This window comes from Emydura macquarii, unplaced genomic scaffold (genome assembly GCF_026122565.2).
Source record: "Emydura macquarii macquarii isolate MOO-44397 ecotype Brisbane River unplaced genomic scaffold, CSIRO-AGI_Emac_v2 contig_1253, whole genome shotgun sequence".
In the NCBI taxonomy this organism is placed as follows: Eukaryota; Metazoa; Chordata; order Testudines; family Chelidae; genus Emydura; species Emydura macquarii.
Genome location: NW_027131390.1, coordinates 11551773 through 11567738, shown reverse-complemented (window position 1 = coordinate 11567738; position 15966 = coordinate 11551773).

Genomic DNA, 15966 nt, shown 5'->3' with positions numbered 1-15966 from the left:
GCCCAACCTGCACATTACCAGGAAACAACTGGCTTTGCAAAAGGCTTGATCTGTTCGCTCTCTATTGCAAACCCCAGAGACTCTCTGATAGCGTGCTTGCAGACTGGTGATCTGAACAGACCAGGTTACTGCTGAGCTGAGCTGCTGCAGTTTGCCAAGGGGGGGTGTGCTTCTGTTTTTAATAGTGTGGATTGCAGATCGTTAGGATAGAGAGGTCTAAGGAAGGTATTGCATGGAATTGTGGGATGCTTCTGAATTACTGCTGGGACCTGACTTAAACGGGACTGCGAAGCAATAGGGCTTAGACTCTGGATCCCAGCTTGACTCGAGCTTGGACCCTCCAGCCCTGCAGGGTGCTGGAACCCTAGGTCTGAGTCCTGGGTTAGCACAATTGCAGTGTAGACACGAGGTGGGATAAGCCTGGAGCCTGTGCTCAAGCATAAGCTTATATTGCAGTGTAGACATGCCCTCACAGTATTCACAGACCACTGCTTGCAAAAAACCAGCACAAGCCAGTTTACTAGTTCCACCTCAAATCACTGCTTCATAAAGATCTATAACCTATCCTAGCAGATGATCCGTCTCTTGCTCAGGCAGTGGGCGACAGCCCCCCAACCTGAAGCAATACTCCCCAGCAACCATACACCCTACAAAAAGTCCAACCCAGGAACCTATCCCTGCAACAAACCCCGTTGTCAGCTCTGCCCACACATCGACTCTAGTGACAACATCACTGGTCCTAACCACATCAATCACACCATAAGGGGCTCATTCACCTGTACATCCACTAATGTTATATATGCTATCATGTGCCAGCAGTGCCCCTCTGCCATGTACATTGGCCAAACTGGACTATCACTATGCAAAAGGATAAATGGACACAAATCAGACATAAAAATAACATCCATAAACCAATGGGAGAACACTTTAATCTCCCAAGGCACACTGTCACTGACCTGAAAGTCGCCGTACTTCTACAAAAAAACTCCAAAAACAGACTTCAAAGAGAAACTGCTGAGTTAGAAATGATCTGCAAACTTGACACATTCAAACTGGGTTTAAACAGAGATTTGGAATGACTCTCTCATTACAAGAGGTAAATTGCTTTGCTCTCCCATTCTCACGTCCTACTCAATGACGGTCATTAGCCCTCAAGTACCCGGCTTTCATCCACCTCCCCCATTGTTCTCTATGCACTTGTATATCTATGCTTCTTATTTACTGTATCATTCTACCTCTGCATCTGACGAAGTGAGCTGAGTCTCATGAAAGCTTATGCCTACAAAAATTAAATTTGTTAGTCTTTAAAGTGCCACAGAACTCTCGTTGTTTTCACTTAACTCAGAGCACTTAGATTTGTTTATAGTGAAATCAAGTATACATTTATTTAACAAAGTATGGAGATTCAAGTAATAGCAAGTAGATATATTGGAAACAAATGGTTACATATAAACCAAAATCATTACATGCATTCTGGAGTCTAGACTTGATTAACAAGATTCTCTTATGTCTAATAAAGTATTGCTCTCCCAAAATCCTTACAGTGCTTTACTGCTAGACTGGCTGTAACCCTTCTTTCACGAGGCAAGCTGTCAGCTTGCCTCCTAGGTGTGTGTGTGTCTCTTTGCATTCCAGGTATGCCAGACCAGTTCTTTGTCTTTTTTCAGAAGCAGGACAGCCCTCGGCTGTTTATTAATTCCCATAGATTCCCTCTCTTGAAGATTTTGCAATCTCTCGATTTGCACCTGCGTCAGAATGCAGATAGGCTTACAAAGCAAGGTACACAACACAGATTGGCCAGACAGGGAGATAGGTGTTAGTTACCTTCAGCCTGAAAGGAACATCTCCCAAGGTATGTCCCAAGATATGTCACCTCTTGGTGATCTGTCTCAACTCCAGCACTTTCAGAACATAATTTTCAGTAGAGATACACAACTCCTTAAATATTATCCATACATATATTTTGCAGTGATTTTGATGATCATTGGGCTACTGGCTCGCAATAGAGACATCACATGCAAGTCTTTGGTGAACTATAATACAGATACCCAACCCAGGGAATCCCTGTAAAACCCTATATGCCCTCTGTACGCTCTGCTAGTTGGTACCAAGGGGTCCCGGCTGTGACAGGAATGTATCTAACTTCAGGCCATTTCAGATTTGTACTTCCAAGTCTAAAACCATTGAAAAAGGGTGGCAATATGATAAATAGGAGAGAATGGCTTCCTTAAAAATAGAGTTTGGGCTCATTTTCAATTGAATTTTAGACTAAATCACATTAATTAAACTTCCCTGATCATTAGACTCCCAAGTAGGGCTTTGTGTTTTAGCATTTTAGCTGGACATTCACGAAGATGAACCTGGATATTTTCAGGGCTCTCAATACTTGCGAAGTTCACAAATACATATACATTAAACTATTTTAATTCTGGTTAGAGAAGAGTTGGATGCCAAATGCAGATACCTTGCAGAATACTCTCTCATGCTTTTATTTTGATGTCACTCACTGAATTTCCACCTTCTGGAAGCAGGGCTTCCTGGAACAAAGACTTAGTAGCAGCCTCTGTGTCTCCAATGTTGATAGGTCATTTCTGGGAATAACTTTTTCGGTTGACACTTTCATGAATCATGGCCAAAGATAGTAGCTCCTGCAGTTGGGTAAATGTTGCATAATAAATCACTGAAGCTCTCTGGTCCACAGCCATTTTGGAATGTAGCCACATTTTTCGAAACCTGTCCGTCTCCCTCCAGTTAAGATTAGTGATACGTCTCAAACTTGACTTCCAGGCATAAGAGATAAATAGGGCAGAGCAAAATTTTTCATTTAGAACTTTTTTTTGATGGAAAATTGGTTTTGTGACCAAATGAAAATTTTCCTGGGAAATGTCTGCTTTCCTCAAGAACTTTTCAATTCTTATCAGAAAACTGAAAACCCCAATCCCAAATATTTTTTATCAAAAGTTGAAATTTGTTTGGTTTTCACAAAAAAACTTGAAATTTTCAACAGAAAATTTCAACAAAAACATTCCCTTCCACTTTTGTTTAAATTTTCCATGGATGGGGGAAGCCATTTTCTGATAAATGTCTGAGATAAATCATAGGTTGAGATTGTCCTTTCTCAAGTCAGTTTAAGCCACAGACCAGACAGGAGTTTCCTTAGCCACTAGGGAAGGTTTCTTATGCAGTCACCTCTCTCTAGGTGAATGTAAGGACTCTGCTGTGGTCCCTGTGGTGATCCATGACATGAGCTGCTCCAGGCTGAGGTCTGTTGGCATTTCCAGAAAGAATGAATTGTGGGAGGCAGGGAACTCTCTTCTTTGGAGCTTCTTTAATCCTTTTGGCTTTGGCTTGAGGGCTTTCCTTCCCTTGGGATAAACTAATCTCTCTGAAGAGGCAGCATCCTGGCTTCCTGGGTCTTGTTCAGCTCAGAAGGCTGTAAATGTGTTTTGGCTGGAGAATGATCAGTTCAATGGAATAAAATCCACTTAAAGATTTTTTTTCCCCCAAGATAGAGAAATCAGTTACTCGGGAAATAACTATTCCAGGCTGGAGGTTTTCATGTCAGTGTAAGAAAGGTCTGCAGATGCTGCAGTGTTCTCTACTTCCCCTTGGGAGGGTTATTTACAAGTTTTGATTTACAGCAATGAGGAATAGGCCTTCCCAATTCAGTGTGCTGAGGAAATCACAGCCTCGAGATATTGCTCCTAATCTGCTGTGTCCCGAGAAACATGTATTCTCTGTGCCTGTGTAAGGTTTCTAAACAATCCCCATGCATGCTTAACTGACATTTCTTCCTAGTCTGTTACAGTTTCCAGAATTTTTAACTGGGGAGGAGTTGCTTGTTTCTCCATGGCCAGTATTTTCAGGTATAATTGGGGTAGAAAATGTGCATAGCATTATACGTCTAATTAAAACCATGTCAATAAAAAGCAGTTGTGTGCTACATAAAAGATACATTTGTAGAAAATTGGCCTGAATTACAACTGCTTTATACACATTAATTTGCTTTGTCCATACAAAATGGAGTTGAATGAAAAGCATGATTGTTTGACGAGGGCTGAAAAGCAGCGCTTGCCGTAAGTAATTTAAATTGAGCACTATTATCATTTACGGATTTATTCTGTTTAGAATCAATAAGATGAAAAAGCCCTGAAAGCTTTACACTAATGCTAATCACTCTTGGTTCAGTAATTCCTTGTGTTTGTTATGTATTATTTTTTTTTCTTCTCTCAGTAATTGTGGCTACTTGGCAAGCAAAATATTTAAAGTATCTTCAACTGGGGAGAATCCCCCCTTCCCCTCACTTCATGGACAATTTGGCATCTTTAAATCTTGTTGTGATAGAGAAGTTCCTTTAGAGGTTAGTGACGCCATACAGGAGGACAAAAGAGACGTTCTGGAAAGAAACTGAGCTCAGCTTACATGGACAATGTGTTGCTTTTATTTTTGGTTTACAGGGACACCTCCATGGTGGTTGGAGACTCCCGGACTGAGAGCTACTGGAACATGATTTTGGTGAACTTCTGGGCTTGAATGCAGCCCTGGGGTAACTTCAATAACTTTACACATGGTTCCACCACCACTGAATGTTGTTCCTTTCTGTTTTTGTTTTTTGTTTTGTTCTCTTATTTTAGTCAGGGCAGAGGCCATTTGTCTGCAAAAAGGAAATACCAAGGGGAAGTGAGACAAGGGCGGAGGACAAAAGATTAAAAGGAGGGCAGGAGCTAGGGGTGCTCCAACATGGAGACTCTCTGCCAAAACATTTAAAGGCAGTAATAAAGCCCCTGTGCTTCTGGGTAAGGTGAACTGAAGATGACCAGGAAAGATTAATTAACTCACCAAGTCAATCAATGGGGCTGCAACTGGTCTCTGTGGCCCAGTGGAAAGGATCTACTGAGCTGAAAGTCTGGATTTTGCAAACTGAAGGAGAGAGAGCAGGGCAAGCAAGTTCTTGTGGTGAGAAGTCCAGAGGGGAGTGTCAGTCCAAGCAAGGAGCTGTTGAAGTAGTGGTGTTGGGCCCATCCCCATACCTTTCTCTTTTCCTTTCCCAGTGAATTTCAGGTGTAATTCTGATAGATGCTGCCTAATGCCAAGAGAGGCTGGCTTTAAGTGACGTTGGAAAGAATTTGATTCTTGCCACAACAAAGCTGGGGTTGTTGATTTAGGGATAAGAAATTATTCATAATTTTTGTGCGTCACTTTATCTCCCCCAGCCTGCAGCAAGATTTGATTCCATAAGGACAAAAGCATTGTTCACAAAATGTCGGGCCAGAGAAAAACAGATCTCAGACATTCCATCTGCTATACTAATTCCTGATACAGCATCCTGTTATTGACAAGCAATGCACACGCACTGTGGGGTAGACTGCTTGAGCTACACTATGTACCAATGGAGCAGATCCTTCTACCAAGTTAGCTAGTGCTTTTGAAGCCTCAGGTCTATTCCCAATTACTCACATGTACCATTAGTTGAAAACACTGGAGTCTGAATACACCCAGAGAGGAATCAAATGAGTAGAATGGTACATGGCTGAAGAATGGATAAAAGGACTTTGATTGAGCTAGGAGCATGTCAGGTTGGGAAGAGAAGCATGTTAAGTCAGTTTGCTTTAGGGAATCTGGTTTATTGATGCCACTGCTAATGTCACTAGTATCTGAAACCAGTGTTTTATCTAACCGACTGGTGGAGAGATCACAGGTATTTCACCAGCAACAGCTACCTGTAACTAGAGCTGGCCGGGAATTTTTTTGACTAATTTTTTTCTCAAAAATGCCAGTTCATCAAAAACAAAACTGTTCACGAAACAAGGTTGGGTTTCATAAATTTCTGAACTTGAAAAAGAAGAAGAAGAAAAACAAGGAAAAAGTTTCATAATTTTTGCCTGCATGTTTCATTCTGACATTTTCAAAATGAAAATTCCAGTTTTCTGGTTTGAAATGAACTTTTGCTCCAAAATTTAGGCTAATTAGAGCAAAACAATTTTTCTTTTTAAAAAAAGAAAGCTTTGAAATCAAAACGAAACATTTGGATTGAACCAAAACAAACACAATAAAAGCTTCCCCCCCACCATTTGCCAATATTTTTGAGATTTCAACTTTTTGTGCAGACTGAACATTTTTTTCAAATTCTCCAAAATATCTGTAGGTCTGGAAAACCACTTTCCACCCAGTGCTGCCTGTGAGTCTAGAAGTGGTGATGCTGCAGAGGAACAAAGAGTGCATTGGTTACTTAGAATAAACAGAGCTCTCCAGAGATACACAGGGGAGGTTGATCCAGGCCCAAGACACTTTAGCAAAGCATTAGTGGAGTCAATAAACAGAAAAAAGAGAGCATGATTGACTATGCAACCATCCTAGGTTTTGGGGTGACATTTTTGGGGTGACATTTTTTTGGGGTGACATTTTTTTGCACTGGTCAATATCCTTGTACACTCTTTATTATCCACCGCCTTCTAATTCACAGTACAGGGGACAGTTTGTGTTACAGTTACTATGGACACTAAAGTTCACTTTATAAGTATTTTATTTGCAGAAAAAAAATCTAAAAACTGTAGAAAAAACTAAATTAGCCAATCTAAAAACTTCCAGGGATCGTATTATTTATGTAGTTGCTCTTCAGTAGAGCCCAGGGACCCCAGTCATAGACCAAGACCCTATTGTGCGAGGCAGCGCATAGTATAGATGTGTTAGTCAGGTTATGTAGAGCACTGTCCTGCTCCCATAGGGGAGTCAATGGCAAAACTTATCTGGAGGCTGTCATCGTCTCTGTTAGAATGTCTCTCGTTAATACAGCCTCCCAGGAGATGTGTACCTGTAATCAAGCTGCTGGCTCTTTCTTTCAGTGGGTTGATTGCAGTGCCCTCCGTGGTCTTGAAACGGCAGAGCAGACTCAACTGTAGGATTTCCATCTATTCTGTCAACATGTTAATTTATAAAGGGTTAGACTGGGGGGGGGGCATAGTCCAAGTCACGAGAAGGAGTCAGAATCCCCATTGCACCGTCTACTTGGAGGTTGGGTCCAGTCCAGAGCAACCTACCTGCTTATTCTCCTCCCTAGATTGAGTGGGTGCAGTTGCTCGTAGTAGCTGAACCAGTGTGGGCTGGGTGGTAATACGTTGTTGGCCTGTACTATCTCACAGGACTAAGGAGGAAGACAGTTGTTCAGAGTGGTGTCTGAGTCACATTACCGCCTGGTGCTACCTCTGGGTTGATGGCACTTGATACCCCGCCTCTTTGTTCAAGACTGCACCAAAATTCACAGCAGGTCCTCAAGTGCACCCAAGGGAACGAAGGTATGGCACATTTGCTCGTCAATAAGATGGCCAGTGTCTAATGCTCTGTATTACTTTGTGTAAGTGACACTGATTTGCTGTGTGTTATTGCAAAGAGCAAATTTGAAGTTGGGGATTAGAATGACGTTTAAAAACAGCTTTTTTTTTTTTTTAGACCCACTTCCTGGAAAGGGAATAATAAAAAGCCTGTTAATTAGGGTTATTAAAACAAAATGCCCTACGTTTAAGTACGACTGGAGGCCCAAGAAGCACTCGTTTTCAATATACCATTTAAATCTTATCGTTGGCAAGATCTGGGGAAACATACGTATTGGCCATGGCCACAGCCATTAGACCAGGTAATGTGGAGGGGCCTCGCCTGCCCTAACAGAGCTGTGCTGGCTGGGGAACTTTATGGAGGAGGCCCAGGGCTTCAGTGTGGATGGACTTTTTGAACCTCTGGAGATCCATGGGTTTGGGGGTCAACTCCTCTAGTCAATGCGGAAGTGTCAGCGCAGGCTCCGCATGCAACAACTCATCAGGAACTCAGGTCATGGGCACTTGTGGAGTTTCTGGTCCCTGCACAGGACTTGCTGATATAGGGTGTGATTGTTACTGGTATAACGGTAGCACCCGCAAGTGCTAACCGAGATCAGTGGCCCACTGGTAGGCACTGCACAGACTCTTAGTGAGAAACAGTTCCTGCTGCAAAGAGCTTATGGTTTAAATAGACCAGGCAGAAGAAGGGTGCTGAGAGAAGTGAAGCAACTTGCCCATGGCTGCCCTGAGAATAGAATTCAGGTCTCCTGAATCCAAGGCCAGAGCCCTAACCATTAGACCACGCTGCCTGTCTAATCAAGCCCTCAGAGGTGATTTATGGATGATATCCAATGATTAAATACCCAGTGCTTTTAAAATCTCAGTACATCATGCACACCACTGTTACTGCTGGTTGCAGGGATGCCTACTTACCGAATCCTCATTATTTTATCAAAAAGTGTCTTTCCCTCCCAGCAGTTTCTCTCCCACACATCTAGAACTACTACAACTGTTAACTTTTTATGAAAAAGCATTTTAAAAAATGTGTTTAGCTTTTGTTCGTATTTAAATGGGCCAGAGTAGCTAATACAATCTCTTGCAGTAAATAGCTATAAAAACATCAAAGGTTTTGATAACCGTTAGCTGTATATTTTGTAATGCATGCCTGTTGTATTTCCATTTTGTTAGCTCTGGTTAAAAAGCAGTATTATCATGCCCCATTTCCTGTTAGATAGCTCTATTTGTCTGCTCTCCAGGAGGCAAGAGATTTTAGGTCCAAAAGAAATTATCTCTCAGTAAATTACTAACTCCATTACTGAATACTAAACATCATCCTCCATTTACCATAGGAGCAGCTAGAATAGATAACATTGCAATTTATTTATTTGTTTTGTCTTGTGTGCATAGGTGACACACAAACCCATCGGAGTAGAGAAGGTGATAAACTGACAGATACATTAGATCTGCCACATATAGTAAAGTTTACTTGGATTATGTAGTGAGTGTCAAGATGTACAGTAGCTGATGTCAATTTGATCACTCTTATAGTATATAAGGGCTCAGCTTTTTCATGGTTGATTGGACACTAATTTTTGTCTAATATGTAAGCTATCAGTTGAGTGTTTTAGAGAGTAGCCAGAGTTTTTTTTTATCTTACTGAAAGGGAAACCATTCGTGAAATTATTTTAAAAATTGTTTGGATTGCTTGTTGTATGCATTTTTCTCCTCCTGAAGTCTCCTGTTTGCTTCCAGTAAGCACTAACGGGACACTGTTTCCCAAGGACCTGCTGTGATTCTGCCATATTATGTGTAAGAGCCTTCCCATATTAAAATAGCAGCACAAGATTGAGTATTTTTGTTTATCTTCTTTGTATAGCTACCCAACTGAAAAGTCCATATCTAACGCCTCCCCAACTTTAAAGACACGGGAACAATAATTGTTTTCTTTTCCACATACCTCTTTTGTGTGTGTGATATAGTGAAGTACAGCAGTTGTTAAATTTGTAAAAGATGTTTTTTTCCTATTGCTATGCAGGTAAGATTGAATTAAAACCAGGTTTTTTAAGAGAATCTGTTAAATATGCAACGTACTACATTAATTCTGGTGATTAAAAGTTATGCCAACAGATGAAAAAGAGAAAAGAATAATAGAAACACTTCGTGAAGGCGCTATTCTGTCCTAGTTTATAGCACATAGTCTCACAAAGTGATAGGGCAATGCCAGGGAAACAGGGGATACAAGGAAAATGGTTAATTCTTAATTTCTTTGGGTTTGTCAGTTTGTGTCACAACTTTGCCATTACTTAAGTATAGCTCCTCGATCCCATAGTCCATCACACAGATCCCTTGAACCTGTTTGTGCTAATAGTGTAAATACATAATGTGATGGGATTCAAACTGTTTTTTACTAACACAGAATATTGTCATGGCACTTTGGTATAGTTAGATCTGTGGATATATTTTAGGACTTTAATATCCTTCATTGATGGAATACAGCCAAAATGAATCAGTCATCACTGATCCATAATCTGATCCTATGTCTGCTGAGGGCCTTCAACTCGCATTGACCTCAGTTGTAGTTAAGGGTGTTTGGTACTGATGTAGAAAAGTGTTCTGTTTCTAAACTTTTCATTGTGAACACATGCAAGTATTAAAGCTTTTTATCAGGCCCAAGGTTGGATGGAGCCCATCTTGTTGAATCTATCACCTAACTACTATTTTTAACATATAATGTTGATTTCCTAGCTCATTTCTAGATAAGGTCACAAATAGGGCCTCAACTATGAATTTACTCCACACACTTATGACCCTCTGTGTAAAGAAATGTCTGCAAACTCCTTTAATGCAAGATCCTTTCCTAGAGCCAAGTTCTGCTCTTATATATGTATGCATTGAATTTAGTGAGAGTTACCTAGATATCCTTCCTTAGATATCTATATGTATCTAATTGGCCTGTGCTTTTCTTGTTTCTGAACTTACACAGGCAAAGCTCCCATTGAATGAATCATTGTATGTAACCTAAATCATCTTACTGGTGCTCATCTGTGCTTCATGTCCACATACTTAAAAACAATCATAAAAGGTTTGCTGGAAAAAGGGTGAACACACATGTGCTATTAAAATGAACAATAAATTGGAAAGCCATGTTTTTTATCTACTTATATGGCCCTCATCACCATAATAGCTGAATGCTTTACAAATGTTAATGAATTTATCCTTGCAACACCGCTGTAATCCTTGTTCATAAACATATCAGACTCCATCTGAAGCTTAGTTTGGTGCTGTGCTCCCACAACGCCTATTGGGAGATTGTTCCAGAATCTCACTCCTTTGATGGTTATAAACCACCTTCTCATTGCCGGCCTAAATTTCCATATTGAAGCAGATTCTCTCAGGGTATTTGGGTGGCCTGTTCCATGGTGTGATTTACTTCCCTGGTAGAGCATCCTTGTTTAGTGAAGGCGGTTTTAAATGCATTCAGATGTATATCCCGGACTTTCTCCTCAGAGCATATTTTGTGGTATCTGAGCAGCTGGCTGTAGATAATAGATTTCTTCATGTGTCTGGGTAGTTACCAGATCTGTGAAGGTAGGCGTGGTGATCCATGGGTTTCTTGTAAATTGTTGTCTGTAGGGTTCCATTGTTGAAATTGACCATGGTATCTAAGAAGTTGATACTAATGTGGGAGTGTTCTAGAGAGATTTTAATGGATGGGTGATGGTGGTTGAAGTGTGGTGGAAGTCTATGAGGGAGTTTAGGTTGTCTGTCCAGAGGATGAAAATATCATTGATGTATCTCAAGTATATCATTGATTTTGTGGTGCATTTGTCCAGAAATTCTTCCTCAAGGTGGTCCATGAAGAGGTTGGCATACTGGGGATCCATCCTAGTACCCAGGGCTCCTCCCATGGTTTAGACAAAATGTTTATTGTTGAATGAAAAAATATTATGGGTGAGGATGAAATGGATGAGTCTGGTGATGGGTGTGGGGTGTATATCTGAGTGTGGTCCATTATAGAGATCTGAGCAGGCAGCAATGCTGTCATTGTGAGGGGATGTTGGTGCGATACCACTTCTGTGGTAGCAAGGATGGTGTTCTGAGGGAATTTGTTAATGTTGTGTAGTTTCTCTCAGTCCTCATTCTCAAAGGAAATCTGGACACTTTCTAAAAACCAACTACTACCTTTCTGACAATCTTCAGAATACACAGGACTTGGTATATAGCTCTGCTGTTGAAGAAGGTTGTCATTGTTTGCACAGGAATGAGATCTCTGCTTAGCTTTCCAAAACCAACACCAATATAATTAGATGCTTTCTTATGGACTTGGGTGCCATTTTTCTTGTGTGATTTAGGTAAGATTGGGCATATTCATTGCAATACAGGATAATAAATGTATGATGTTTCAATTAACTTTAATGGAGCTGAGTGAACCACTTACTAAACAAATGTATCCTCTATTTTTACTCTGGAATATCCATATTTTGTCTCTGACTTCCTTAAATGTATTCATTAGTCAGATGTATTTGACTAACATCTTTTTTAATGTTTTACTTTATGGTTTGATTTTGAACGCTCTAAAGGCAAGTTGCATTGCTTCATTGTCACTTAAGTCCAATTATTTTGTTTCTGTTCTCTGATTGGATAAGGGTACAAGCACTTCTGTCACAAATCCTGAGATGTATTCCTCACACTAGTATTTGGGAATCTTACAGTCTCATCTTACAACTCCTCTGTGAGGTGGGAAAGGGAACTGAGGCACAGGACAAAGACTATACATTACCCAGCGTTACACAGGAACTCCGTGGCTGAGCCAGGAACTGAACATGGATCTTCTGAGTCCAAATCAATGCCTACCCATTAGACTGTCCTTCCTCCTTTGCTCATATTAGAGGTTCCATTTTTAGCATCCCGCCAGTTTCAGTTAACTGGGCCCTGAATCTTTCTGGTAATTTCTCTACAAATAGGGTAAAATCTTACAGAACATCAACGAAAACATCAAATAAAGGTCTTTGTTTGCTGTAGTCAGCAACTTCCCTGTTTGTTCAGTTTTTGAGAGAGCACTAACAAAGGTAAGACTAGATGTTTCTGATCACTTGCTGATGAGCAGTCTTCAGGCTTTCTTCGTACATTAATATTACAGTCTGCTTCTCTTTCTTTTCCTTATATTTACTTGGGATATATAGAAAATAAAGCTATAATGATGCTGTCCTTTCTTGTCTTCTTTCACAAATATTAATCCCATGATTTTTTATCAGTATGAAATAACCCTGTGGATCAGCTTCTCTGAAACTAGAAAACTGAAATTATTTTGTTTAATTGTGTGTGAAAGTCAACTTTTGTCAAAATCTCTAGCTGTGACTGGGTACTTACAAAATGCAATATATTCTTTTCTTTAGCAGATCACCTAAATACATTTTACTAGCAACCTTTTTGAACTAGATGAAACTGTAATTCAAGCTGTCTTGTCGTCTTCTGCTTTAGTTCACAATAATGTCACTATGCTGTTCACACCAACTACTGTTGAGTTTTTATCTGTAATACATCAAGTATTTTATCCCAGTTTTTCTGCAGATCATTACTGTTAAGGTAGCTTTTAAAATTTTTTTTCTCTTGCTTCTATTCAGTAAATTTTTAATGTAAAAGTTTTGTTATTCTGGCAATGTGACTTTGCACGCTTGAATTGTTCTTCATTTCCCTCCTCCCCCCGCCATTATATATTGATTACTTGCTCACTAATTTGAGAAATGCTATTTCAGCCAACACAAAAAGATAATTCAGAATGTTATGTTCCCACCAGGAACTGGCATCCAGTTTTAGCACAGTCATGAATCCTGGCATGCCACTTGATGGGTACATCTAGGATTCTAGAAGGCTTACATTGCATTCATGAGAAGATTGATGGGGGCAATATGGTATTGTAGTTAGAACAGAGAAGTAGGCATCAGAAGACTTCGGTTCTTGCCCAAGCACTGCCACTGGTAAAATAAAGTCTATCACTTAGCTTTTCTGTGCTGTAGTTACTTCATCTATAAAATGATGTAACATTCAGTTCCATAACTTTCTGCAGTGTTGAAGGCTAATGTGCTTGAAACCCATGAAGCTTCTAGGTTGGTAGATAATATATACATGAAATATTATTGTTATTAACAAAATAGAGCCCTAAACCAAAATCTCAGCCCCAAACATCCCTGAAACCGTGCAGTAGTTCTGGATTCAGGTGTGAAAAATGATTTGTGGCTTAGTCAATTAATTGTCTAATTAGTCAAATGTCATACCAAATTTAAAAATGTGCATTTATACTCTTTACCAAAAACTTTCTATACCAGTTTAATAAGTCCTTAGAAGATAAAACCGAAGGCATTAGACATATGTTGGGTCAAATTCAGTCTTTTTATGCCTGTGCAACTCTTGCTGACTTCAGCCTGGCTTACTCTATAGGGTTTTATGGTGAAGTCAGTAGAGCTGCACGGAAGTAATTGAAGACATAATTTGGTTCAGTGTGTATAAAGCCAAAAAAAAGCAGTAGAACAGTAGATGTTACCAAATACTGAAATATCATTTTTCAGGCCGTTTATATTCATGTAATGTGATCATCAGCTGCCAAAAAGAAGAAGAAGAAGAAAAAAAAGATGAAAGTGAGCCTTAGATGTGCCTTCCACAAATTCGTGTCTGAGGATAGAAGTGTGAGATGTTGGCCACCTCTAAACATGATCCTAGTGTGTGCTTAGTTGGCTTGATGAGTTGTAGTTTCTCCTGCAATAGCAGACTGTTTGGACAGCCCTCTTACCACTTACCATATGAAATCTGGGAGCAACAGGCAGCATTGCAGCTAAGGTTCAGATCTGCTTTATGTTAAACTTATATCAGTCTAGAATTAGGCTCAGATTTACAGAATTGTGTCTGTGCATATGCATAATAAATACTTAAAATTATTGCATTTGTTGGCCTAACTTTTTGTTAGATATCTAACTGGTATTTGCATACACGTTCACTATGATAACTCATGAATTCACAGTGATTCCATGTACAATCATGTGAGCATGTAACACTTATGTTAGTTTCATTTCTTCACAAACCACGATTAAAGGTGTTTGATATCATGGTGGAAATTGAATGTAGATGGCCCTTATTCCCAGGAAGATGATTTTTATGTAATCCAAGCGGTTTACGTAGCTCAAATAAGTTTAGTGTAGATTGCATGGTATGCAATGGTTATGGAAGGGTAGTAAAAAAGTCAGATAGCCCTTGTATTTATCTTGAAGTGTTAGCCTCTGATTGTCCATGACACAATGAGTCACACTCCTTCTACCCTTCTGTTCCTGTCTCTTTCAAATTGAAGGTAAATCACATTCTTCTCAGTTACAATCAAGTGATATAAGGCCAGAGTACAGCTTCATTAGGGGGAGTCTAGGATGGCATTGTCTACTGTACATATTTGTCAGGTTTTAGTGTGACAACAATGAAAAATGTCAAGATATGCTCCTTGAACTACTGTAGTCATTCTGTATTCAGTAAAATGGGTGTGCATATTGTGATTAGGAGAGTTACTATGGTAGTTATTCATTGGACTCGAATAGATAATTAAATAGCCTACTTCATGGGATAAATTAAGAGCCAAGTTCATCGACCCCATGTTGTTTTTGGCTCAATATTCTTGTTTCTTGTGGGTACATCGCTATTTTCTAGTGACAGAAGAACCTAAGACATTTCCAAATAATTTGAAATCTGCAAAATTAGCAGGAAATTCCATAAGGAAAGGTGTTTATTATGAGATTCCAGCCAGAAATACACTAAGAAAAACCTTTTTTGACAATATTTTGTCCCTTCTAATTCTGATCCTGGCCAAATGTTGGCAGTGGGAAAAAACAAAAAACCTATACACAGATAATTCAGAACCTTAAAAAAAAAAAAAAAAAAAAAAAAGTTGAGTTCTTATTGGGCAAATCATTTGGAACTTGGGAATCTAAACTTTCTCCAAGCTCTGTTGATGTCCCATTCTCTGACTTAATTTCTTATATTTTTCTCAAGTTACATAATTCACAGGTGTGTAGTGGAGAAAGGTTATTCCTTGCATTTGGGGACTACAGGTTTAAAGAGTGGTATGCAAATCAAGATCTATAAGTGAAGAGATTCCTGTTATCTTTTTTAGATTAAAAGAAATGCCTCTGAAATAATGGATGCCTGCCCTTTTTGATGTATTCAGTTTTATTGTTGAGAAGTTGAGGAAAATTAATTTTCTATTAATTAAATCACACCCAGCAGTTCACAAATTTGCAATGGGGACTAAATTGCAAATTGGTGGGTTACATTTAATGTAGCTTGAAATAAAGGAATCGCTCATGCATTCACGATCAATACAATCACCACTGCTTTACATGAGTTAAGTAATTTGTATGGTATTGCTGTTTAGTGCATTTGTATCCCTATTCAGTGCACTTCTTCAGTATTTCAACCCCTCTGATGGTGAAGGCAGGTGCATGGCAGTAGCCCACAAAACCAAGGAAAAGCTCTATGGGGAAACTCTTTTATGTCCATCTATATTTGAATTTGTAGTCCCTTTCCAATTACTGCACTAATTGTTTAAGAGATTGCTAGAATAAAAAAGTTTTTAATCACTAATCTGTTTTTCAAAAGACTTATGGGCTCAAAACCTGAA